Source organism: Sus scrofa, chromosome 18 (genome assembly GCF_054392235.1).
Source record: "Sus scrofa isolate SSC_HxYL_T2T_F1_AM1 chromosome 18, Sscrofa_HxYL_maternal_Yorkshire_Landrace_v2.0, whole genome shotgun sequence".
NCBI classification, from domain to species: domain Eukaryota; kingdom Metazoa; phylum Chordata; class Mammalia; order Artiodactyla; family Suidae; genus Sus; species Sus scrofa.
In genome coordinates this window covers 40,758,587-40,785,751 of record NC_139400.1, presented here as the reverse complement: position 1 = coordinate 40,785,751, position 27,165 = coordinate 40,758,587, and the positions used below count along the sequence as shown (strand labels likewise).

The 27,165-nt window shown below is 36.7% G+C and overlaps 2 protein-coding genes and 1 long non-coding RNA gene across 11 annotated transcripts in view; 2 read left to right on the top strand and 1 right to left on the bottom strand.

The window, feature by feature from the left end:
- Positions 1-27,165, top strand: part of FOXP2 (forkhead box P2) — a 549,648-nt gene that overhangs the window by 1,234 nt on the left and 521,249 nt on the right. For 5 of the 9 annotated variants that reach the window (XM_085004684.1, XM_085004680.1, XM_085004667.1 and 2 more), the window contains exon 1: positions 118-324. The exons of 1 other annotated variant lie outside the window; for it this stretch is intronic. The gene's annotated coding sequence lies outside the window, so the exon portion shown is untranslated. Of the gene's footprint in view, positions 1-117; positions 325-609; positions 768-27,165 lie in introns of those variants that run through there. 3 more of the 9 variants (XM_085004681.1, XM_085004668.1, XM_085004693.1) reach the window with 1 other exon arrangement.
- LOC146395001 (uncharacterized) overlaps positions 1-27,165 on the top strand; it is a 182,523-nt gene that overhangs the window by 1,842 nt on the left and 153,516 nt on the right. The gene's annotated exons all lie outside the window — the stretch shown is intronic.
- Positions 15,703-23,121, bottom strand: LOC146395002 (uncharacterized). Its single transcript, XR_014834233.1, has 2 exons — positions 20,624-23,121; positions 15,703-17,184 (listed from the first exon to the last, which is right to left on the bottom strand). It is a non-coding gene; the product is annotated as an uncharacterized LOC146395002 (long non-coding RNA).

Sequence of the window (27,165 nt, the reverse complement as noted above, 5' to 3'; positions counted from 1 at the left end):
GTTGGAAGCACACACTTTATTGATCCAACTGCTGACCTTTATTTACTCAGTTGGGCAAGTGCACGCCTCTCGTCTGCAAGTTGGACACTTAAACGTACATTTCACAAGTACTTCTCTGGGAACGGGAGGCAGATAGGGGACACTCCTGCTTCTCCAGTGAAGAAACTCCTGGCCCCTAGTGACGCTTCGGGATGATCCTGCATCTCGACTGCTGCCCCTGATCGCTCTACTTTCCTTGTCCACAGTCAGCAAGACTTGCTTCACCCGGGGATCTGTCCTGGTTTTACTTTTATTCTACTTTGGAAAGGTCTCTCCACTCTGAGGGTGGGTTTGGAATGAAATCGCGCCCCCAGGTTCTTCGTGGGGGGGGGTAAGGGAGGGGCGCAGACACCTTTCGGCGAAAGGGAGGGTTTCTGGGTTGGCTTTTACCTGTAAGTCTGTGGAGGCCGAGGGCGAACCGAGGGCTGGTGGAGGCGCGGGGTTGACTTTGACCCAGGCGGAGCGCGGGTCCTGACGCCCCTTGGCGCTCACCGCGGCGCACGTGCGGCGGCAGCGGCGGCGGCGGCGCGAGCCGGACCCACTGGGTGGCCGCGCGCGCGGCTCACACGCCTCCTGCGCTTCTCCCCGCCCTGCGGGTCGGAAGGCCCCTGACATCCAGACCTAGGGGCTGGCGTCTGCGTGGACCCTCGCTTGCCGTGGGCGTTCGGGTCGGTCTAGAGCAGGAAGGAAAAGTTGCCCTCCTGTCCTCAGACTCTAAGATCCCTTAGGTAAGTCTCTTAGGGCACCTGGCGCGTGGGCGACTCTCTTTGGGACCTACGGGAGGGAGAGGCACGTGCGAGTGTGGGGCATTCGAGAGCGGAACCAGTGTGCGTTTTGCACAGGGACGAGGCAACAGAGGCCAGAGTGGACCCCACTTGGGAGGCTCCTCAGATTCCGGAGTCCCCAAGGAGCTAGACCCATCTGTGTATTTGTTTATTCAGCTTTTTAACCAACAGATTTAAACCACTTAATGGACAGCTGCTGTCTGTACCGTTCCTCCACCGCCCCCCCCCCCCATCATTTTCTCTCACCACATGTTGAAATCCAGTGTCTTGATCCTGAGCATTGTTCCCCGAGTACTGTTTGCTCCCAGGTGGCCAGGCACTCGCGACGTGAGGCACGCGAAGTGGCCTAGATGAGAAGGAGCAGGAGGGAGAAAGGGTGTGAAAGACCTGTGGGAGTGTGTCAAGTGTGTACATGTGTGGTCATCGTGGGTTCAGAAGTGCTGAAAGAGCAAGCTCCCCAACTTGCCCAGAGCCTGCTTAGAAGAATAATTAAGTAGTAGCAGGTAGGCTGAGGGGAGAAAGTGACGCCCTGGTGTCAAGTAGCTCAAGTGGACGTTTTCCAACTGGAAGTATTTGGAGAGATTAACTTTTAGAAAACAGAAGTTTGCCTGGAAGGCACATCTTTGCACACTCCTAACTCAAATAGTTTGGTTAGGTTTCAGTGGAGACAGGAGGGGTGTGTTTAATAGCACGTCTATAGGAGAGGTCAAAACTGAGGCAAAGATGAACTTTCAGATATTTTCGTCTTGTGGTTTACCTTGGGAAATGTTTTATGCTGTCAAAGGATCTGTTTATCTTTTCTGTCACTATGAGTTATGGATAAGTATATTCTCAGTGTCCTGGAATTTTAAAATGTAGTGTTTGTTTAATACTGCTAAAAAAATAATCTACAGCTTTGATTTATTTGTATATACATTAATAAAGTGAGTATAAAATTATATACACTATGATCATTAGGGTCATAAAATTTCATTTCAGCTTTAGAGCTTTTAAAAGTCGTTTCCTTCCATCCTCCCTTCCTCCCTTCCTTCTTTCCATTTTTATTACTAAACTAGACCCATGTTTAGTAGTTGGTCAGGTCAGTACTTCTTTAAGAAACGCACTATTTCATTTTTATCTAAAAGTTAGTGAAAGAAATGTTTAATTGTGATTAAGTTACTGACTTTTAAAGAGGACACTGGAAACCTGATGGCACATTCCTGTTGGTAAGTGAGAGAAGACACTCAATTTTAAAAGGTCATCTTAAAGTTCACTTTTAAGTACAAGAATACAAAAAATTAAGGGAATGATTTTTTAACATTCAGTTTAAATATGAATACAATAAACACTTTTTTGTTTTTGCATAGATTATTAAGTGACCATTACACTACAGTGGATACTAAAATAGAACAAAGGAAAATGTATACAATAACAATTATGGACTATTTTAAACTATTTTTCAAAATTCCTCAACTTACTTTGGGATTCAGAATGGTGGAAATTCTAGAATCGAATATTGTATTCACAAAATTCATACTCTGAGTGAAAAGAGACTTTTAATTATATTATGATGTGAATAGGTTTATTAATAGTTATACCTAAGTAAACTGCTGTTGGAGTTTTGTTTCTTTGCCCTGATGGTAGTAGTAGTGTTTTTTCTTTAAAAAGTAAAATAAAATAAACCCTTGTAATATTCTAGAAACCTAAAATAGGAGGAAATTCTTGTATGTGACACACCATAAAATAGGGGAAAAAAGGTCAGTGTTAAAATTACAGATAACTTGTAGTGGGCAATTATTTTGTAGAAACAAGTTTAATTTGTACAAACAAAAACTCAAAACCAAACGACAAGTCTCTTTATGTAACTGTTAGAGTTGTACTTTATAAAAAGTGTATTTAAATATGTGAAAATACTTTATGGATTGATTGGGACTTATAAGACTTATAATAATATACTGAACATAGCCAGATAAATTTACCAGAAATTTTTATTTCAAGAGAAAATGCGAAGGATGTGGAACTTAATTACACAAAAGATATTATTTGTGATATATTTAAAGAGTTATAGCTGCTCTGCCTCATCATCCTTGTCTAGTTCTGTGTTGACAGTCTCATGTTAGGTCAGTTATTAGTTATAATATTGGTAGAAAACTGAATGATGAAGGTGGTCGTGTATTTTCTGCCTCTCTGAATTAAATCGAAGAGACCCTTGACTTATAAGAAGAGAATATCACTAAGAAGTTCTCTTGATGGTTGCTAGACAAAAATTGCAACTCACAGTTGAATTCTGAAATAATATCAGTTCCATTGCAATTCCTGAACACTAATTCTTGGTGCACTTTTTTTTTTTTTTTCTTCTTTAACTTTGTGATAGATGGTAGTAATCTTACTGATACATGAGTGAATCTAGCATGTTCTAACCAGTGCCCAGATTCAAACTGCCCTTTGATAAAAGAAAGCTAATTTCTTAATTTAGGCCCAGTGAGATTTTAAGATTTGCATAGATTTTGAAAGCAACCTTATTTATGTAGCTCTTAATTCATCGAGTTTTAACAAACTTAATCAAACCCAACCCAGAGAGATTGTTGTTTATATTCTTAAGCCTTCCGAAAAAGTAATCCAGAAGCTTGAAATTTTCCTTAAACATATTCCAGTGCTTCTGGTCTGCAGATAATCTAATGCCTAATTTGAATTTTATATGCCGTGATTTACTCCTCTTTCTTTAGATAACATTAATATTTTCTTAGGTCCAGCTATTTGTCAGTTAATATTCTTGGACTCCAGTCATATCACTTTCATAGTGTTATCAGGTAAAAATAATTTGAGTCTCTTGAGCTTTTTTTTTTTTTTTTTTTTTCTTATAAGGCTGAGGCCATGTTCAGTGCTTTCTTAGGGCATTGTTCCAAACTTTAGCTTCTTCATTTGTCCCATAACTATTTTTTTAAAACACTTTAACTGAGCATAGTTAGGAGGGTTGCTTAAAAGTACCATCACCTTTTTTTTTTTTTTATTTAAAGCCCTGCAATGGTTATGTGAAAATTCATTGCCATTGAATTGCATAAGTACTAGTAAATAGAATAGTCTTTCCTTGTATGTGTTCCTACCTGTTAAAATAGGTGGTGCTTACTTCCACTTGCTTATTTACCTCTGCCTTGTCATTACCTTTGATGCATTTTTATTTATACTCTTTGGTTCTGCAGAGTGTTTTCATCTCTCCCTACCCCCAGTTTTCCAGACAAAATGAACAAAGAAAGAAACTTTGGTGAAATGCAAAGAGATATTTTAGCTAAGAGGTTCATGTTAGAATATTGAGATGCCGGAGAGAGATCCTTCGAGAAGAATGAGATTGATTATGTTCCAACACTATTAATGTTCAAACGAAAAAGAAAAACTTTTTGTATATGGTGACTTATTTTCAGTAATGGCATTCATTTAAAGCTTTTTTCTCGAAATAGATGCTTCAGTGATTTGTTATTTTCTCAACTGTGATATTATTACGTATTGACCTAATTATTTTTAGGAGCATAATCTCAATTTTAAAATTGGAGTGAGTAGGATTTGTGTTTAACTATACTGAATTTTGCCTAGCAGCCAAATTAACAAGAGTGTATCTGTGCTTTAAAATGAAGTATACTGGTATCACCTGTATTTCATTTGAAGACAACATTATATTTTAATGATTTGAAGCCTGTAGTTCATTTTGAATTCTAATGCTTTTTCAATTGGTGGTTGTGGACTTTACTTTCTTAATTCTTTCATTTGTCCAGCTTCCTTTCCATGAACAATTTGAATTCAAAAATTCCCCCAGTTTATATAATTTTTATCTAAAAATTTATTGAAAACTTATTTTCTCTATAAATTAGCTGTGGAAGTCCAGGTTCAACCTTTTGAATTCTTTGATACTTGAAATATGTGTTCTTGGACCTATACTGTACTGATTGAATTCAGCGCGCCAATCAGTTGTACACGTTTTTCTTCCTACAATCCGCCAAGGATCTCTAGAATATACCTTACCATTATATTGATAAATATGTCATGCAGAGCTGACATCTTCATTCCTTTCTGCTGTGGCAAATTATTTTCATTAGCAAGAGTGAAAAAAATTTAAATGTTGAAAAAGCACATTGCTGTGAAGCAAATGAATCCCCAGGGGTTTAAAAGCTCTCAGCATTTTTAGTTTATTAATGTTCCTCAATTTCCTTTGATTTCTATCTTGGAAGCCTTAAAATATACCTAGTGGAAGATAATGTTGATTTAAAATTTATTTAAGTTTTTAGTGTTTCTTTTTAAAGCTCTTTCTAACATAAGTCTCAAAGATTTGTACCATGAGAATATCATCATATAAAAAAAAAACACAGGTTAAGGAAATTAAATTCCTCAATGCTGCTAGAAAGAGCATAAAGTTTTTCTGGTACTCATTTCTTTCTTCTCAGCTTTTATGATGGCATTTTCTGTGAAAGGCTTTTTTTTTCTTTGCATCATTTTTGTTTTGTATCACTTTGGTACACCTACAGAACCACAAGCATCATTTTGTAACTTTTTCTCAATTTAAGGAAAAAAAAAACTTTCTTAAAGTGTATTTTAAGGGGTAAGAAAAAAAATCTCTAGTAGACATATTTCAGAGAAAGCATTTATGAAATTTCTTGCTGGCAGATAGGAGAAACTTATAGTACACTAATCCAAATATGTTAACATCTTAGCATATGTAGACTGTCATAAAATCATCTCATTTAACAAAAAAGATCCCCAACATCCTTAAAAACTATTCCTCACCATTACTTCACCCAATTTTCTGTTCCAGGATTAGGTTGAGCTATATCTGTATGCCTGTAGCTAACTCTTCACTTCCTTTTTGTCTTCATTTTTTTCCCTCCTTTCTCAGTCTCTTCAGTTAAGCTAAATGGTCTCCCCAAAATCATGTTTTACATATCTAGTTAGTACCCCCACTCTGCTGCCAGTCTGATCAGATGGATGGTCAGCAACTCCCGGAATTGTTGCAATAGCTAGTTAGTGATCCCCCTTCTTCTCCCTCCAGGCACCACAGTTTATACGCCATGAAGCAGAGTGATCTTTTGAAGATATATCTGATTATGTCCTTCTTTTGTATAACCTTGTGACAGCTTCTTCTGTCTCTCAGAATAAAAGACAAAGACCTTACATAAGTCCATATTATTTGACCCTTGCTGCCTGACTGTATTTTCTTAACATTTTCCTCGTATTCAGTCAACTCTAGACACTGACTTCCTTGATATTCCTCAGAATGGGCTCACTGAGTCTTAGCTCTGTTTTTCTCTCTCCTTTCTGTCTGGAATGTCCTACCCTCAGGTATTGTCACTAACTGCAGGTCTCTGTTCAAACATATCCTTATAAAAGAAGCCTTCTCTGACCATCTTGTATGAAGTAACAGATCCTCGTCGATCACATCCTCTGTCACCTTTAAGTCATTTTCCCACTTAGCGCCATCAACTGACATTAGAATTGTTTCTGGAGTTCCTTGTTGGCCTAGTAGTTGAAGGATCTGGCATTGTCCGTGCTGTGTCTTAGGTCACTGCTGTAGCATGGGTTCGATCCCCGACCTGGGAACTTACACATTGCTGGGGGCACAGTGTCCCTCCTCCAGAAAAAAAAGATTATTTCTTAAAAAAAATATATAGAGAGATTGTTTCTTTATTTATCATCTGTTCTCCAAGAGAGAATGTATATCCCATGGATCTAAACATTTTATTTTGGGCACTGTTCTAACCCAGTGCTTAGAACATGCCTTATACTTGGTACAAGCTCTAAAACTAAATATTAAATGGAGGAAGGCAGGACTTTGGGAGGGCCCAGGGAGCTAATTCTATCATTGCTTCTTCTATTTTTTTTTTTCCTGGTGTGTCATTGAAATTCTTTTTCACCTTACTTTTTTGTTTTATGCTCTTTTTATATCATATCACCTTTGGGAAACTGTTCATTGTTATATCAGCTAACATGGCTCTCATCTCAGGGGGGCATGCTTCAAGTTGTTTTCTGGATCTCTTTTTTATTCTTGATCTGAGAAACAGTATGACACTTAACTTTTTGAAAGTTGTAAGTGGATGTTTGTGCATTTGGACAACAAATGCTCAAAAATTGAGGGCTTCGATAGAATAATGCCTAGCGCAGTTGAACTGACATATTTAATCATATAACTCATTATATCTAATGCGAATAGCATAAGTAGTGTATATAGATGTGAATGGCCACACTGTAGATACGACATGGTCATACCAAGTATTTCTGGGGATTGTCTGTATAGAAAGTGGGAGGGAAATGGATTAAGTGAAGGTCTCTTCTGAAACCTTTGGATTTAGAGGATTTTACTTCTTTGCATTGGTCCACACACTGTACATTTATAACTTCTCTTTCAGTCTTTCAGTATCTATCCTTAACCAGAGCAGGTTGAGGATACCTCATGACAGAAAGTCCATCTTTCCAAATTTAAAACCCCACTCTTTAATTTGCTCCGATTGCTTTGGGATACCTACAGCTACGGTGTGAATAAGTGATACAGGTCTCCATGTAACACCACAGGGATACACAGATTATTTTCTCATAAACTTAACTTAATGTAGAGCGCCCTCGCACATACTTCATCCGTATTTAAAATTTGCATTTACTTGTTCAGCAGTTTTGTTCTAAATATCTTGAGAAAGGGAAAGGAGTCTATAGTCTATAGCCTTTTCCATTAGTAATGAAGGAGGTCTCTCTTCTTTGCCCACTTCTCTTTTTCTCTTTCTTTTCCCTCCTGCAGACTGAATTATGAAATCTTTCAAAATAATTGCAATATCTTATAATAGCACCAGGGACTCTGTGGCCCTTGAAAAACTTGGAAGCAAGGCGAAATGGGATTTTATTACAGAAATACCACACTTTTTCTTAAAAAAAAAAAAAAATCACTAACTTAGCTTTTCTGCCTTTCTTCTCTTGGCCCTTAGATACCCAGTGCTCTCCAGGTTCCCAACTGGCTATTCCAAGTCCCAATGTATTCTTTTTTCCTTATTCCAAATAGAAAGTTTTATATTAAAGGCCTTATCTGATCATCATAATGCATATTAGAATGTGAATAAAAATAAATTCTTCTGGAGAGCATAATTGTTATCTCAGAGAGTAAAACGGTCCACTTGGTTTACTGTGCAGATTTCCACATTAAACGCCAGGAGACCTGAATTCTAGTCTTTGGTCTGACTTTCTTGTGCGATATTGGGGAAGTCATTTCCTCTAGAATGAATGAGAGAATGGATTCGTTTTTAGGTTGCTTTCAACTAAAACCTTTTATGAAAAACACGGAGTCAGATTTGAAGCTGAGAACATGCTCTCTCTTGACCTGCACATAAACCCACACATAAGAATGAATGGAGAAAAAAAAAAATCCTAAAATAAAAACAATTTAAGTCAGCTCAAAATTACCACAAATAACTTTGCTTATGAAGCTCAGGGGGCTCAGTTAAAATGTAAGAGTGTTTCTTTTTTCTTTCTTTCTTTTTTTTTTTTCTTTCCAGTTGTCTTAGCCCATGAGGAATTTTCATATCACTCTCCTCCTTCTCAGTCAGGACTGGAACCTCCCCTTATTTAACCAGGATACCGAAACAAGGAGGGGAGAAATGAGTGCATGCAGAGTTGATCATGTTAGGGTTGAGAAAAATAAATAACTACCTGGCATCCTCTTCCCCGAAGCACATACCATTAACATTCCATAAATATTAATTTCTTCACAATTTTGCCTTGGTCCTGTGCTCATTCATATATTTAGCTGTTGGTGGCACCGATCCAGAAATAAAATGTGGAGTTGGATGAGCTGTTTGATAAACTTTGTCTTTTTAAAAATTAGACTGTCTCTCTTTTTTTTATATATCTATGTAACTAACACACACAGACATTTTTAGAACCACATAAAATATTGGACTGCCCTATGGTCCAGTCTGTGCAGTGTACTACGTTAAAAGGAAACACAACTCCCAACTGTAGGAGTGCTGCCTGTCTTTGCTGTAGTTTGGGCTTAAAGGGAGTAACACAAGGGTTTTATATAGTGAGCCATGTGGGAAGTGTGGGCCCACATTTCTTGAGACATAATTCCCCCTGCCCCGGGAATTGCTGAAAAGTCTTTAGAGCCTTGTCTAGGTCATTCTTTCACTACTTTGCGGCCCAGTCCCCTAATAATGCAATGCATACAGTTACACCAAGTGTGCACACGTCATAAAATGTGCAGTTCCATGCATGGTGTAGTCTCTTCTCTTGCTCTGGGGCTTCTTTTGTGACCGTCAGCCCACTAGCAGATGAATGAGGAGTATAGCTACAGATTACGTCTCAGAAGGCAGAGGATTATAAATTCTGGTAGTTTTTAGCAGTGATACAAGCTTGCAAGTATTCATAGTTAAATACATTTTACTTGTAGTGTGTTATAGACAACATATACCCCTGTAACTTAAGTTAAATTTTGTTTGACAGCCTGACTTCGTGTTGTCCAAAATATAATAATTTTAAATCTATATTTCCTTAATCTATTTACATATTTACTTCCAGAAAAGTATGTTTTTAAGTTGCCTTCCTATCACTTCTAATTCTTTGCTCTTTTGTAATTTTCATACATCCCTAGTTCTGCATGTCTGGTGCTCAAACTATTCCACAAATAGAAGAAAGACAATGAAATTTGTTATTTCTAATTGGCATTTGATTTTACATATCAGTTCTCTTTGATATCCCTCTAATTGTGTCCTGAAAATATCTCACTCCCACTGGGCTGAAACAATGGCAGATTCTGAAATATGACTAAGTAAATGCTTACTTATATTATTGTATTAAAGGGACATTGTTATTTTAAGTTTTTTATTTTGAGAGACAACTTGTTTTTCTCTCTGCCATCAAATTTTTAGGGCAAATGTACAATAATAGAGAGTATATGGTAACAAGCTATAAGTACATAAAAAATAAAAATATTTAGTGTTTATTTTCTTATTACTGGAATTACATTTTTATGAGAGGACATTTGAAAAATAAAATGAATAGATAATTTATTTTTATTTACTTATTTTTTTCTTTTAGGGCCTCACCCACGGCATATAGAAATTCCCAGGCTAAGGGTCAAATTGGAGCTGTAGCTGCCAGCCTATGCCCCAGCCACAGAAAAAAAAGATATCCCTGTGCTCTACAGTAAATCCTTGTTGTTTATTTTATATATAGTGGTGTGTATCTGTAAATTTCACACTTGTAATTTATCCCTCCCTATAGCTTTCCCCTTTGGTAACCATAAGTTTGCTTTCTATGTCTCAAAGTCTGTTCCTCTTTTGTAAATCAATTCATTTTTTTTTGACTCCACATATAAGTAATATCATAGAATATTTGTCTTTCTCTGTCTCAGTATGATAATCTCTAGGTCCATCCATGTTGATGCAAATGATATTAGTTCATTCTTTTTATATAACTGAATAATATTCCATTGTGTATTTATACATACCACATCTACTTTATCCATTCGTCTGTTGATGGACACTTAGGTTGTTTCCATATCTTAGCTATTATAAATTGTGCTTACATGAATGTTGGGGTGCATGTATTTTTTGCACTAGAATTTTCATCTTTTCCGGGTATATGTCCAAGTGTGAAATTGCATGGCAACTCCATTTTTAGTATTTTAGGGACCCTTAGTACTGTTTTCTACAGTGACTGCACCAATTTACATTCCCACCAACAGTGCCAGAGGGTTCCCTTTTCTCTGCACTGCCTCCAGCATTTATTATTTGTAGATTTTTGATGATGGCTATTGTGACCAGTATGAGACTATACCTTATTGTGTTTTGATTTGCATTTCTCTAATAATTAGTGATGTTGAGTATCTTTTTTTTTCTATTTCTTTTTCAAAATTTCTTTGTTATTTCCCCAATACAATTTTTTTTTCTACTGTACAGCATGGTGACCCAGTTACACATACATGTATACATTCTTTTTTCTCCCATTATCATGTTCCATCATAAGTGACTAGACGTAGTTCCCAGTGCTACACAGCAGGATCTCATTGCTAATCCATTCTAAAAGCAATAGTTTACATCTATTAACCTCAAGCTCCCCATCCACCCTCTCCCTCCCCCTCCCCCTTGGCAACCACAGTCTGTTCTCCAAGTCCATGATTTTCTTTTCTGTGGAAAGGTTCATTTGTACCGTATATTAGATTCCAGGTATAAGTGATATCATATGGTATTTGTCTTTCTCTTTCTGACTTAACTTCACTCAGGATGCGAGTCTCTACTTCCATCCATGTTGCTGCAAATGGCATTATTTTGTTCTTTTTTATGGCTGAGTGGTATTCCATTGTTTATATACCACATCTTCCTAATCCAATCATCTGTCAATGGACATTTGGGTTGTTTCCATGTTTTGACTATTGTGAATAAAGCTGCAATGAACATGTGGGTGCATGTGTCTTTTTCAAGGCACGTTTTGTCTGGATATATGCCCAAGAGTGGGATTGCTGGGTCATATGGTAGTTCTATGTATGGTTTTCTAAGGTACCTCCATACTGTTCTCTATAGTGGTTGTACCAGCTTACATTCCCACCAACAGTGCAGGAGGGTTCTCTTTTCTCCACACCCTCTCCAGTATTTGTTATTTGTGGACTTATTAATGATGGCCATTCTGACTGGTGTGAGGTGGTATCTCATGGTAGTTTTGATTTGCATTTCTCCAGTAGTCAGGGGTGTTGAGCATTTTTTCATGTGCTTGTTGGCCATCTGTATATATCTTCCTTGGAGAAATGTCTATTCAGGTCTTTTGCCCGTTTTTCAATTGTGTTGTTGGCTTTTTTTTGCTATTGAGTTGTATAAGTTGCTTGTATAATTTAGAGATGAGGCCCTTGTCAGTTGCATCATTTGAAACTATTTTCTCCTATTCTGTAAGTTGTCTTTTTGCTTTCTTTTTTGGTTTCTTTTGCTGTGCAGAAGCTTGTCAGTTTGATTTGGTCCCATTGGTTTATTTTTGCCTTTATTTCTGTTGCTTTGGGAGACTGACCTGAGAAAACATTTGTAGGGTTGATGTCAGAGAGTGTTTTGCCTCTGTTCTCTTCCAGGAGTTTGATGGTGTCTTGTCTTATATTTAAGTCTTTCAGCCATTTTGAGTTTACTTTTGTGCATGGTGTGAGGGTGTGTTCTAGTTTTAGTGGTTTGCATGCAGCTGTCCAGGTTTCCCAGCACCCTTTGCTGAAAAGACTTGTCTTCCCATTTTATGTTCTTGCCTCCTTTGTCAAAGATTAATTGACCATAGGTGTCTGGGTTTATTTCTGGGTTCTCTTTTCTATTCCATTGGTCTGTATGTGTTCTGGTACCAGTACCACACTGTCTTGATGACTATGGCTTTCTAAGATTGCCTAAAGTCTGGCAGAACTATGCCTCCTGTTTGGTTTTTGTTCCTCAGAATTGCTTTGGCAATTTTGGATCTTTTGTGGTTCCATATAAAATTTTGGATGGTTTGTTCTAGTTCTGTGAAAAATGTCATGGGTAATTTGATACGGATTGCATTGAATCTATAAATTGCTTTGAATAGTATGGCTATTTTTACAGTATTAATTTTTCTGACCCAAGAGCATGGAATATCTTTCCATTTCTTTACATCTTCTTTAATTTCCTTGATCAATATTTTATAGTTCTCGCCATACAGGTCCTTTACCTCCTTGGTCAGGTATATCCCCAGGTATTTGATTTTTGGGGGTGCAATTTTAAAAGGTATTGTATTTTTCTATTCCTTTTCTAATATTTCATTGTTAGTATACAGAAATGCGACAGATTTCTGAATGTTAATCTTATATCCTGCTACTTTGCTGAATTTGTTGATCAGTTCAAGTAGTTTTTGGATTGAGTCCTTAGGGTTTTCCATATATAGTATCATGTTGTCTGCATACAGTGACAGTTTTATCTCTTCTTTTCCTATTTGGATACCTTTTATTTCTTTTGTTTGTCTAATTGCTGGGGCTAGGACTTGCAGTAATATGTTGAATAACAGTGGTGAAAGTGGGCATCCTTGTCTTATTCCAGATTTCAGTGGGAATGCTTTCAGCTTTTTTCCATTGAGTATTATATTTGCTGTGGGTTTGTCGTAAATGGCTTTTATTATGTTAAGGTATGTTTTAATATGCCTTTTGTATGTCTTTTTTGAGAAATGTCGAGGTTTTCTGCCTATTTTTTGATTGGGTTGTTTGTTTTTGAATTCAATTGTATGAGCTGTTTGTACATTTTGGAAATTAAGCCCTTGTTGGTCACATTACTTGAAAACATTTTCTTCCAGTACATAGGTTGTCTTTTCATTTTGTTGATGGTTTTCTTTGCTGTGCAAAAAGTTTTAAATTTGATTAGGTGCCATTTGTTTATTTTTCCTTTTATTTCTTTGCCTTGGGAGACTTATCTAAGAAAATATTGCTATGATTTTATTGTGATTTCTTTTTCTTTTTAGGGCCGCACTCACAGCATATGGAGGTTCCCAGGCTAGGGGTCCATTTGGAGTCATAGCAGCTGGCCTGCGCCAGAGCCATAGCAATGCCAGATCTGAGCCGTGTCTGTGACTTACACCACAGCTCATAGCAACGCCAGATCCTTAACCCACTGAGCGAGGCCAGGGATCGAACCTGCAACCTCATGGTTCCTAATCGGATTCGTTTCCGCTGAGCCATGGTGGGAACTTCTTTGTTGTGATTTATTGACAACACAGACCAAATATATATATAGGTGTTTGGTTTTTTTGTTTTTTTGTTTGTTTGTTTTTATGGCTCCTCCTGTGGCATATGGAAGTTCCCAGTCTAGGGTCGAATCAGAGCTGTAGCTGCCATCCTGCAACACAGCCGTGTTTGCAACCTACACCACAGCTCATGGCAATGCCAGATCCTTAACCCACTGAATGAGGCCAGGGATCAAACCCACGTCCTCATGGATACCAGTCAGATTTGTTAACACTGAGCCACAGGGGGAACTCCTACAAACTATATTTTAATTGTTCATCTTTACAAAGTTGTTTTAAGCTTTTTATTTTTTTATTAAAGATAATTTACATGCAGCAAAATTCACTCCTTTTTAAAATTTTTATTTATTTATTCATTTTATTTTTTAAGGCCACACCTGCAGCATAGCAAGTTCCTGAACCAGGGATTGAACCTGCACCTCTGCAGTGACCTGAGCTGCTGAAGTTGGATTATTACCCCACTGTGCCACAGTGGGAACTCCAAAATTCACTCCTTTGTCCTGTATATTTTGACAAACATGCATAGTTGTATAATCACCACCACAATTAAGATATGGAACAGTTCCATCATGCTTCAAAATATTCTCACATGGCTTTTAAGCAGCCCCTCTTCTCATCCTGTAGTCTCTGTCAACCATTGATCTGTTTCTGTCCCTATGTTTTTCTTTTTTTTTTCAAGTCTTTCTTGGTAGAGGGAAAGTTTTTTTTTTTTTTTTTTTTTTTAAATTGAATGAATTTGACATGTAGCATCTGCATTTAAGGTGTCCAGTATGTGATACATTGTAATATGAATGCTATTGCAAACATGTCTGTCACATTACATAATAATTAATAGTAGTGCATAATTGCAGTGCAGTATTGTTGTCTGTATTCACTGTACTGTGTATTGATCACTGTGGCTTATTTACTACTCTTTCCAAGTCTAAGCAATATCAATCTTATCCCCCCCATACCTATCTCTTGGTAACTACCATTTTACTCTCTTATTTTTTACAAGTTTGACTTCATTAGATTCCACATATAAGATCATATAATATAGTTCTTGTCTTCCTCTGTCTGACTTGTCTCACTTAGCATAATATGCTCAAGTCCACCCATGCTGTTGCAAATGCCAGGATATTGTCCTTTCTCAGGGATGAATAATATTCCTTATGTGTGTATATATTGTAATACATATATATTACACTCAAGTCTGTCTTATAAATAGAATAATGAACTACTGTGTAGCCTTCAGAGGCAGTCTTCTTTTACCCAACATAACACACTTGAGATTTATCAATATTGTTGTGCATATTTTTTTTTGCCTTTGCAAGAATGTAGTTGCTTGTTCTGTCATAATTCTTAGGAGTTTAGAATTCTCCTTTCATTTTTTTATTCAAATGTATTTGTATTTTATATATCCTTAAATTTTATTTTGGCTTATTAACTGGATTGGCTTATAAACTAGAGACTTTAATAGTTATTCATTTCTGAGGATTAATTTTGGGGTCTTCCCCATAGCTGTCTACCCTCATTTCTGTTTCCAACTCTAGTCTTGCTCTCTTGCTCTCATACTTCTTTTGCTGTTCCCACGACAGACGTTGTTCATGTCTTTTTGCTCTTGTCATCTGATTCACTGATTAAAAGATATACGCCCTGATCAGGTAGCTAGTTCTTAAAAAAGAGAGAAGCTCATTATCAGTTGTTTAATAATATTCATTCTTTCATCCATTCTTGACCATTCATCACTTTCTGTAAATGGCAAAAGAAGAATCCAAGAATCCTAGCATTGAAAGGAAACTTTGAGATCATGAAATTAAATTTTCATACTTCCTTTCAAGCCAGATAGGAGATGAGACTGGGCTCTGTTGCCCAGGTTCCTCTATGATATGGCCTGTGGCCTGCAGTGTGTGGAAAGAGGAAATAATCAGAGAAGTAAATCAAAAAGTTAGGTGGGCTGGTAATGAAAAATTATCCATTTGAAGAGGCCAGCTAGGCTGAAACAGAACAGAAACCAGAGAGATAATATAGGAGTGGAAATAGACAAGAGGCCTGGAGAAACTCTTTATAGATTGCCTTTTTTTTTTTAATAGACAAGAAGTGAGCAGCTTTTTTTTTTTTTTTTTTTTTTTTTTTTTTTTTGTCTTTTTGCCTTTTTCAGGGCCACTCCCACAGCATATGGATGTTCCCAGGCTAGGGGTCTAATCGGACATGTAGCTGCTCCGATTAGACCCCTAGCAATGCGGGATCCGAGCCATGTCTGCGATCCACACCACAGCTCACAGTAACGCCAGATTCTTAATCCACTGAGCGAGGCCAGGGATCAAACCCGTAACCTCATGGTTCCTAGTCAGATTCATTAACCACTCAGCCATGACGAGAACTCCATGAGCAGCTTTTTAAAGACATCTGTACATGAAAGAGGCAATCCTGATTTCCTTAGTCCTGGCTAGTGGCTTTCAAATACTTATATGAATGAAGAACTTATCTTAACAACCAATATTTGAAAAAATGTAATTGATAGAAAGTTTCTCCTTACACTGAATTGGAATCAGTTAATTAGCCATTATTTCTAACTCTGTCCTTTGGTTTTGCACAAACTATTTCATATAGATAATTTCGCAAATGTCTGAAAGATTTTTATCCTCAATAAACTTTTCCTTTTTTGAGATTAAAAAAAGTCAGGTTTCTCCAGTTATACTTTATATGTATTATATAAACTTATTTTACCCTTCACAGTTCTGATCACTCTTCTCTGAGTATGTTTCTCTTCCTTGAAGTTTCCCTTTTAAAATGTATCCAGGAGTTGCCACTATGGCACAGTGGGTTAAGAATCTGACTCCAGTGGTGGCTTTGTCTCTGCAGAGTTGTGGGTTCAATCCACAGCCTGGCACAGTACGTTATGGGATCTGGTGTTGCAGCCACTGCAGCATAGGTCACAGCTGTGGCTCAGATTCAGTCCCTGGCCCAGGAACTTCCATATACTGTGGGTGTGGTGTAAAAAATTTACATATATATGTATATAAAGTGTATCTAGAGCCAAATATCATAGAATGAGTGTAGTTTGACTGACATAGAAGACAATGAAAATTCATCTCAATTTCCTCTAACCTAATGCAAATTATTTTTTAGTCATGTTACTTTATTGCTATAATTATAATTCATTTCATGTAAGTAGCAATTAATATACAATTGAATACTTTGTTCTAAGAATAGAATTTGTGTATCTGTTAAACTTTTTTTATAGTTTATTCAGCATGTCAAGATTTAAAAAAAATCCTAATTCTCTATTAGCAATTGTGTCATCCATAATTTTGATTAATACTCTTTTATATCTCTAATTATGAAAATACTGAGAGCAGGGTTAAGATTAGAACCTTTGCTAAACTTAATAAGTGTGGACTCTGACTTGTCATTAATTCTTTGGATGGTATTATTTATCTATCTATATACATTTGAAATGAATCATCACTATATATAGCTAACAATGTGTTATAATGTTGCTAACATTCATTGAGCAGTTAAAGTAGATACTTTTCTAAGTAATTTGTCTGTGTTAATTTATTTTTCGTACTACTTTTATAGGACATACTGCTATATCCCCATTTTATCAATGGCAAAGTTGTCAAGAACTGTGCAGTATCTGAGGTTTTACACTATTTGAACGCTAAAAAATTAGGGAGTTCCTGTCGTGGCGCCGTGGTTAACGAATCCGACTAGGAACCATGAGGTTGCGGGTTCGGTCCCTGCCCTTGCTCAGTGGGTTGACGATCCGGCGTTGCCGTGGGCTGTGGTGTAGGTTGCAGACGCGGCTCGGATCCCGCGTTGCTGTGGCTCTGGCGTAGGCTGGTGGCTACGGCTCCGATTGGACCCCTAGCCTGGGAACCTCCATATGCCGCGGGAGCGGCCCAAGAAATAGCAAAAAGACAAAAAAAAAAAAAAAAAAAAAAATTAGCCAGGCACAGTTTTGTAGACAGTTGTAGAAGACAAAAGACTTTCTGGTCAGAGGCAAAGGACCTAATACTCTTGGTGCAGCAAGCAGTACGAACCTCATAGTTGTTTCTGTTCCCATTCCTCCAAGTCCCGCAGAGGCTCCACAGAGTGACTCAAGTCTGTGCTGCACACTCTGTATCACAGGTGACAAACCCTACATTTCGGAACCTTGATCTTTTGTAAAGGGCTGTAAGCAAACCTTCCCCTTTGTTCCAGAGAGAGATACTATCTCTGTCTTTAAAGGCTATTTGCTGTACCACATCTCTGAAAAGACCTTCTAGAACAGAGGCTGTCTGTGCCTCTGCTTGAAAAACATGCAGAAACTTGACAGACGGATGACATTGGCCTCTATATCCCAGATATTAAGGAATTTTCCCCAGAGTTACACAAACAGCAGTTGGACTTACCCCCACTTGGCCACAAGAGACTTTCTCCTTACTTTTCTTGGTCCAGGCATTATACAGCCAATGCATTTCTCGGATCCACTCATCTAATAACATATCAGAAGAGGAAACAAAGTTTAGCATGGCTTATTTTTAACAACTCCATAGCGGGTTTTTTTTTTTTAAGTGCTCAGAAACCATCTGTTTAGTAACCTGTTCTAGAATTTTGGTGGGGAATAGTGTCAAGATCACTGATCTTCACTTCCTAGAATCCTTTTACTCTTAAAAAAATGTATAAATAAATAAATAACATTTGCCCCTCTTATGTGTTACATCTGCTCTACTGTTGTTTGAAACTCTTCAAAGTTATCAACTGTGGTTCTGTGATAACATTTACAAACTATTTTAAAAAATATCTTGAAATTGTAATCTATTGGTCTTGCATACTTGAACTTGTTTAAAGTGACTCACAGTCCTCTTCTTAATTCCTGAGCTTTGGTTTTCTTGTGAATTACATTTGATTTTCTGTTTCAGTTTGACCACTTTTCTTTTTGGTGAAGAGGGTAAAATCCATGCAGGATTCAAGAAGTTCAGCTGTGTCTCAGTTAACTTATGACTATCATTGTTCCCAAACAGTATATACCTGGCTTCTTTAGTAGTATTTTCCCCATGTCTCGATAAGATCTTGAAATGCTTTTAGGTTTTTTTGTTTTGTTTTGAGGAGTGGGGCAGGATTTGCTTCAGTCTATCTTAAGTTTTTATTAAAGCTTTGAGTCATGTTTTTGTACTGTTTTGTGCCATGTAATATCATTTCTGAGGTTGAATAATCCCAGTATAACTCCTTTAAAAAATATTTTCCAACTTTTTCTTTGCTAGTATCTTTTGAGATAGGAGGGTTGTGATTTCACTTTCAATAATTCATAATTTCAATAGAAGTGATATTTATCCCAAGCCATTTTTTTTTTATTTTAGAGTTTCATGTGAAGCCATTATGTGTAAGTAGGGGTTGGCTTTTTTTTTCTTTTTTTTTTTTTCCCTATAAAGGGCCAGATAGTAAATACAGGTTGTTGGACATTGGTCTCTGTTACAACTGTTTGACTGCCATTATAGTATAAAAAGCAGCTACGAATGATATTTAAATGAATAAATGTGGCTGTGTGCCAGTAGGTTAATTTATGGATACTAAAGTTTGAATTTCATATAATTTTCATATTTTACAAGAAACTCTTATTTCGATTCAACCATTTAAAACTGTAAAAATCATTACCACACAGATCATCCAAAATCAGGCAATGAACCAATTTTAGCCCAGAGACTGTGTTTTGCCAACACCCCCTTCCCCACGCTCACACACATATAGTTACTGATATAAATATAGACCTATCTTTTTTATTTCCATTTCTGAAATTCATGCCACATTGTGTTCACTGACTTGGAATTGTGAGCTTAAAATTGACACGGACTTACAAGAGTTCTCTGACAAATCTTAGTTTTTTCCTTTTCACTGCTATTCAGTCTAAAGTAGCAGGTCTCCTTATTGCTTCTTAAGCCTTCAGAGAGAAGAAATTAGCAGTAAGCCAGTAACTCATTAGATGCTCATTCTTAGAGTGTTATCATTCTTAGAATTATGGTGTCAGTCTGGATAATAAAGTGTAGTGCCCAGCTGAGTCATCAGTGGTCCAGGTAGTGAACCAGGAACAATGTTCATATCATTTTTCCCAAGGTCAGGGCGAAAGAACAATGTCAGGGAGGTCCCCAGACAGGTAGAAGAGTCCTGACACATCACCACGAACAGAGGCGACACTTTGACCTGCTATAGGGCTTGGTATATACACTTTGGTAAGTGAGGATAGGGGAGCCCAGAGGCCTGGGGTACAAATAGAGACCTAAAGTATCTGGCTGGAATCAGATGTTTGAAAACGAATCACATCAGGGCTCTCGGTCAGCCAGAATGGCGATCTAACTAGGTTTGTGTCTTTGCCTTTGGGTGAGGAGGCTCTCCTCCTAAATTTACTTATGGTGGCTCTTGAGGTTTTTTTTTTTTTTTTTTTTAAATGTGTTCTGGTATTTCTTTATTTATATTTTTAAGATAACAAAAACAACCTTGAAGAGTCTGTTTGGGGGAATGTTTCTGTTCTTACATTTGATGTAAACTTTGTGGATTTTACAGTCTCAGCTGGAGGAGATGGGAAGATGGATGAATAGTTAAGTTCTTTCCCTTGATGTTCTTTTTTTCTTGCTATGGGCGAATCCACAATACTCAGCCAGCTGGTGGACTCTTTGACTTTATTTTTTTCCTTCAAAATACTCATCTCTTTTTTTTTCCTCAGAGGCCTTATTTAGAGGCAACATTTCTTACTTTATCATGTGAAAGAGTTGTAAATTGAACATCGTTTCTATTTGTTCTTGGAATTTTAATCTCTTTTGCTTCCACTATTCAAAATCTTTTTTTTTTTTTTGTCTTTTGTCTTTTTGTTGTTGTTGTTGTTGTTGCTATTTCTTGGGCCGCTCCCGCGGCATATGGAGGTTCCCAGGCTAGGGGTCCAATCAGAGCTGTAGCCACCAGCCTACGCCAGAGCCACAGCAACGCGGGATCCGAGCCGCGTCTGCAACCTACACCACAGCTCACGGCAACGCCGGATCGTTAACCCACTGAGCAAGGGCAGGGACCGAACCCGCAACCTCATGGTTCCTAGTCGGATTCGTTAACCACTGCGCCACGACGGGAACTCCACTATTCAAAATCTTGAATAAGCAATTTGTGATTTTTGATTCCTAACTAACCCATAATACCCATTCCCCTGAAATTCCTTCTCTGAACTCAGCTTGTATTTTCCTTGCATTCTTTGACCTAAAGGCGCTTATGTGAAAAGTGTTAACATCTTAAGGCTCAGAAAAGATACTTCTATCATATAATATTGAATTTCCTTGTGAAATAACGTGGTTCAGAATTATATGAATTTTATAGTTCTGAGTCTTAAAAAGTTTTTGGTTCTTTGGTTGAGGTGGTTGCCATTGTATTGTGAAAGTTCTTTTTACGGGCAGTATGTGTTCGTTTACCAAAGTCATGGTCAGAGTTGCTTTCAGAAGAGAGCTGTTTCAAAATAAAGCGTGAAAAATACAGGCAAATTTCTTTTAGAGTTAAGACAACAATAGATGAAATATTTATGAGTCAGGGCCTGGCTGTATGAGAAAATACAGACAAGTCTGTGGTTTCATTACATTACTTACTGTATTTCTGTGACCTAAAAAATGAAAAGTGCAAAAAGACCTAATGCAGGCAGGTGTGGGGCTGCTGAGATCCACAAAGCTAATGAACAATTATGGTCTTTTCAGAGAGTGAAGTTCTCTTTTTATTTTATTTTTTGAAAATGTTAATAGAGGAGGAGGAAATACAATTAGGTAAAAATATTTTTTGATGACATAGTGGTACAAACTTATTTTAAAAACTATTAACGTGTGTATTCATAGCTTTTGTTTTCACAAAGAGCTCTAATGTTTTTTCTGTTTTTTAATGACATTGTCTAACAGTAACACTTATTTTAACTAGTTAGTTTAAATTTCAATATATGGTGGTAAAAGTTAAAGTTAATTTAGTGTGTTTTTTGATGTGGCAGTTGAATTCTGCCTGGTAAAGTGCCTGAGTACATTATGACAAACCAGACTAAACATATTATTAAAGGAAGAAGTCATCTTTTATTGCTAGAAGATAAAAATATTTATTCAAAAGAGGTCTAATATGTTTTAACATAGTAAGTTTATAAAATGTTAGCGTGGTGCTGTTGGGGAAATGTCTTAAATATAAATAAGTGAAAAAATGCATTTTGTGTTAATTTTGCTAGTCGTAAGAAACACTTGTGGAAAATTGTCAAAATGCTGAGCAATCTGACCTTGATTATCTGATTCATTAATAGTTCTGGAGAGGGATCGGGAATTTGCATTTTTAGAAAATATTCTACGTGATTCAAACAAGGGGGTATGAAGGCCAAGCTTTTGGAAACACCAGAGTAAAATATTACATGGGACTTCTAAAGCTTTTTTGTCCCCCCCAGGAAAGTCAGAAATGAAATTGTGATTTAGAATATAAAGATATAACTACTCCTATAAGGAATTTGTAACTTGTAAAGTTCTAACAATTTTCAGCTTCCTTTTTTTTTTTTTTTTTTTTTTTTTGATTGATCCAGTGAACATTTTGGGTTTCTATTAGTACCCTTAAAGAAGTCTACAGTTTCACATGTTGGAAACAATTTATAAGAAAGGAGAGGATACTATTAGCTTCCCTTAAAATAAGATAGAAACAGAATGAGAGGTGGTGGCAGGGGAAGCGGGGGAGAAAAAGGGGTGGAGGGAAGTAGTTGTGTGTGTATTTAAAACCTGAGACATTTCAGTTTATGAAGTTGTGTGTAAATTTCTCCTGTGATGTTTTAGTGAAGATTTTTTGTTCTTCTCTATTCCTTGAGCTACATTTATCCTATATCATGATGGGTGGATTAAAATTTCACAAAATAAAGGGAAGATTTTAGAGTTATCTGAAGAATTTAAGTAACTCTTTTTCAATCAAACATATTCGAAGTTTAGGCAGCCTTGCCAAGTTTGTCGCTTGGCTGTTTGAAATTGGAAATAATTCTTCCCATAGAAAAAGAATGTTCTAAATATTGATTCATTTGCAATGAAAGGCTATTATGTTTGAATACTAGTATTTAAGACAGGAAAATAGTTTATTTCAAATGCTTGTTGTTGATACAGCCTAGTTTATGGAACTCTTTCTGGTCGGTCACAGAAGGCTGTTTCTTGTTTTACAGATTCTCCTCAGAGAATCTCTTCATCACCTGGTTTCTGAACCTAGTTCCTCCAGGGTCCCTCAGGAAATAGGTCATCTCATACTTTTCTCTGAGTTGATAGGAAGAAGGAATTTGTAATTTGAGGTACAGCTTTGGGTTTGAGAGTGGGCGGGACATGAGCATGAAATTCTAATTTTGTAAGACAGCTGATGAAGAAGGGAGAAAAGGAAATGAAGAAGAGGGGAGGGAGACAGAGCACCGCCTTGCCTTTTGACTACTGGAGGCACCTGCCGGCACTGTCTTGGGGTGCAGTTGTAGCAACGGAAAGGGTTTAGTCCTAAGCTCCATCTCAGAACAGTGCAGGGAGCAAGAGCCAGACCAGGTAGAGCCCGAACTCCTTAATAAGCCAAATCAAAACCAAAAAAAAAAAAAAAAAAAAAAAAAAAAGGAAGGGACACAAAAATGAGTTAGCTAATCTTTTTTATTGCTGAATGCAGATATTTCTCCAGAATTTTAGAATGACAGGGCTATGGACACTTGAATAGCAGCATTAGCATTTCATGTTTGTAAAACATTTTGTAGCCAGTAAGGCTCTTACATTATCTAACTGGATCTTTGAACTAGTTCTGTGAGATAATTCAGGCAGATGCATAGACTAAGCTCTCTGCCAATGAGGGAATAATAGAAATTTTTTTTTTTTTTTAATTTACTCAGTTACATGGCCGGCACCTAGCACAGCCCAGAGTGAGTGAGTCATCTTCCCTCTCTATAAACCACACTGCTTGTCGTGAATTGGGCATCTGAATCTTCAGAGCGCCTCTTAGATGTTAACTGCCTGGAGGGCAAAGGCGATGTCTTCTGTTTCTTTTGTCGTTCTTTGTAGCATGGGTGCACAGAGTGGAGGCCCAGCAGGAATGTCTGTTAACTGAGATGTGGGCTCCACATCATGGCAAGGAGAGGGCTTGGCATTCGACAGCTGGAGAACAAATCTTAGGTTCAGCCATGGGCTGGCTGTGTGATCTTGGGCAAGTTATTTGATCTCTGAACTTGATTTTCTCATCTGTAAAATATGGATGAAAATTCTATATAGTGTTTTTGGAATGAATTAAAAACAACATTTGGAAGGAGCCCTACACAGTAGCTTCCAGATAGCAGATGACCTCCCGTCAGCAGTAACTGTGACTCTTAATGATTGTACTTTTCCTAGCTCCTCCCCCCACTCCCCCCCCCCGCAGGAGTGTTTTGTTTGTTGGCTTTGTTTTATATGTTTTTCATTTTAGAAAACAATGTCAGGGTTTAGGATGGAGCCACATATTCTGCTAAGGCAGCACCCTTCCTACCAGACGCCCTGAATTCTTTGGAACTGGAAGAAAGGGAAATAGACAGTATACCAGAAGCAAATGTCTCCCGTTTCTCATTTCTTGCCCCCTTTGGTTAGGCAGGTAAGTTACAAACAGCTGATTCAGGAATATTCTTTAGAGGAAAATCAGATTTTGTGGAAGTGCTCAGAGTGAAATATTTTCTCTTCTTGAACCGGTATATCCTTGGAAACGTGAAACCTGTAACTTAAAAATTAGCTTTGAATTTTGTTTGTGGTATTTGCAAGTGAAGTAACAATTGTTTATTCATGAAGTTCTCTGAAGCTATTAGATGTGGCAAAACTAGATGTTGCCCTATTTTAAGCCTGTCTCAGCTTTACAGTATTTTCTTTTCACATGTATATCAAACCCTTATACCTTATTGGTTGGCTTTAAAATGATATTTTTAAGATTAATGCATTCATCATTACAGTGGATTCTCTTTTCTGGAGAAATATGTTTTGTAAGCAGTCTTATGTAATAAATTTTAAAGATTCCTCTTTTGTGGGTATCAGTCTGACTCCCCTGTTAGTATTTTTCCTGCATTCTGGTAATGGATTTGGATTAATGTGATTTCCATGTCATTTAATTTGGTATCCTAGGTACTTTCACAGGGTTGCTGTTCTTCTGTTCTGAAGACCTCTTCCCGAGCCTACAGCTAAGCCGAGAATTTTGCTCGTCACTTGGCTGTGTTTTAAATTTAGGAAGCCAATTTTTCTGGTTCTGAAATAGAATGATCTTCTATTTTTATAATAAGGATAATTAATTACTAGTTTCTATTGGAGTTGGAGTCCTCTCCTTTGCATCTAATGGCTCAGACCATTGTATTCTGTAATGTGAGCTCTTCAGCAAGTACTGCTGTATCCTGTAATTCATGGTCCCGTATCTACCACTGGCTACCATTTCACATGTACACATTAAGGAAATGAGGTTGGGAATATTGGGGTTTTTCTTAGGAGTTTCAGGCACTAAGGAAGCACTTGGGGAAAGCATTTTGAAGATGTTTCACACTCAAGTCTCGTCCCTCTCCTTCAGTACGGAAAATACATTAGATAGTTTAGTCAAAGAAGTACAATTCTCTTTCCCATTTGTCTGGAAATCATTATTTACTGAGGAGATATGTGCTCAGTGGAAGAAAGGTTTGGCAAGTGGTACATATGCTTTAGCTCATGGATGTTGGGAGCATATGTTCGTGATCCTGTAATAAAAAGCACATGCTCACAGACTGGTTACTGTGTGTGCTTGGTAACTTCTTAAACAATGTTGTGTTATGGGAGGGGCTTGGTTTCGAGTGGGAAAATAAGGGTTGAACTTAAACCAATACGCACATTCATTCTGGAATGGTAGTTTTCAAGATCTAGTCCAGCCCTGGAAATAATCTATCCATAAAATAGAGAAGCTTGGCCTTCCATTGTACTTTCTTAGAGGTCATCTTTAGTAAAATTCTAAAGTATATATGTGGTGAAATTAGTGTTATGTAATTTAAGTGTGAATTTAGCAACTAGAGAAAGATAAAAACAAAACTAGGTTACTTAGGCACCGTCACATCGCCTGATAAGAATGTTGATATATTTTGCTATTTCTTTAGAGTTTTTTTCTGTGTATATGCTAAGTTTATTATTTACTTGACTGAAAAAAAATTATATAGATCAAGTTTAATGTTCAGTTAAAGTGTAGCATTATAATTTCATTAATGTTCAGTTAAAGTGTAGCATTATAATTTCATTTTGAGGACATAGCCTCTTTCTTGTTTCTTACCTTCAGGGTTGGTCTCTTTAAAATTAATTGACCTCACTATATAAAGAATTACTTAACACTTTAGATGTGAAATTTTACTTCAGGACCAAGACCAGTGTCTGCCACATAGAAACCTGTCTGTTCCTGTTCCCTGTTTAAAGTCTACTCTCCTCTAAAAGCAGCCTTTTAACATTTTTAGTTATTCAGTTTATTTGCTTTTATTATTGGTGAAGTGTATAAATGATTTCTTTAAAGATTTAAGAACTATTTTTTTGTACTCAACCTAGTAATATTCTGCCCACCTTTAGAGGTTATATCTCTGAATTAAGGTTTTTAGGATTATATCAAAATGTGGATTATCTGAGTGTTTTTTCAGTATAAAAACTGTGTATGTTTAAGGTGGTCTTTGTATATTGAATTTCATTAGTACAGTTAATGTAGCCACATTAAAAAAAATCATAATATTCTTTAGTTTCCTCATTTTGCATCAGACATTTACCTCTTGAGGTTATATGTTAAAATTGTTTTGTTGGCAAATTTCAACTTAGCAGACCAGTATTATTTGGCAGTTAATTTTTATATGCCTAAACACCTATGTTGGTTTAAAGATGTTTCATTTAGTTGTCACATTTAATCTTTTAAAACTAGGTTACATAGAATGTAGAACTATAACTAGCAATATTTATCTGCCCTGTTTTTGGGGAAAAAATAGACTTGTGTATTTAACATATGAAGAATTCACAGGACTGTAATTTAGTAAAATCACAAAAGAATATCAAAGCTTTAGATATTTTATTTGATTTTTTTAAGGGAATAAACACCTTGTTTTCTCATCCTACTTTTAAACTGTGTCCAGTGGGTTTGACGCCAAAAACGTGTCAGATCTTTTATAGTCCTGCAATTCTGTTGCTTCAGTAGAATCAGGGCATTTCAAAGACCATAGTGATTGTTTGGCTATATAAGGATATTTGTTGACTTTATTAATCTATTTTAAAATGTTTTTTGTATTTCATAATATATTTTGAATTATATATGTCATTAATAAAGTGGGGAGAATTTCTTTTTAAGATCAATTATATTTTATTCCAGTATCATAATTATGAGCATATATGTCTTTAACATTATGTATTTGGGGTCATACTCATAATTTATAACAATATATAAATCAAAATAGCAATATAGTTTTGTGGGGTATAGTTGCAAACATAAAATATGAATGCATCATACTGAAATACTAAGAATAAGTTTTGAAAGTTTATCTTTCTACCAAATTGAGACTGCCTGAAGAGACTTTAGATTAATTTTATGAAAGAGCAAGTAGATGAGTCATCTAAATTCTGTAACTTGAGGAAATCAAGAGCTGTGTTAGTCACTGTAGAATTTGAAAATGCTGTTT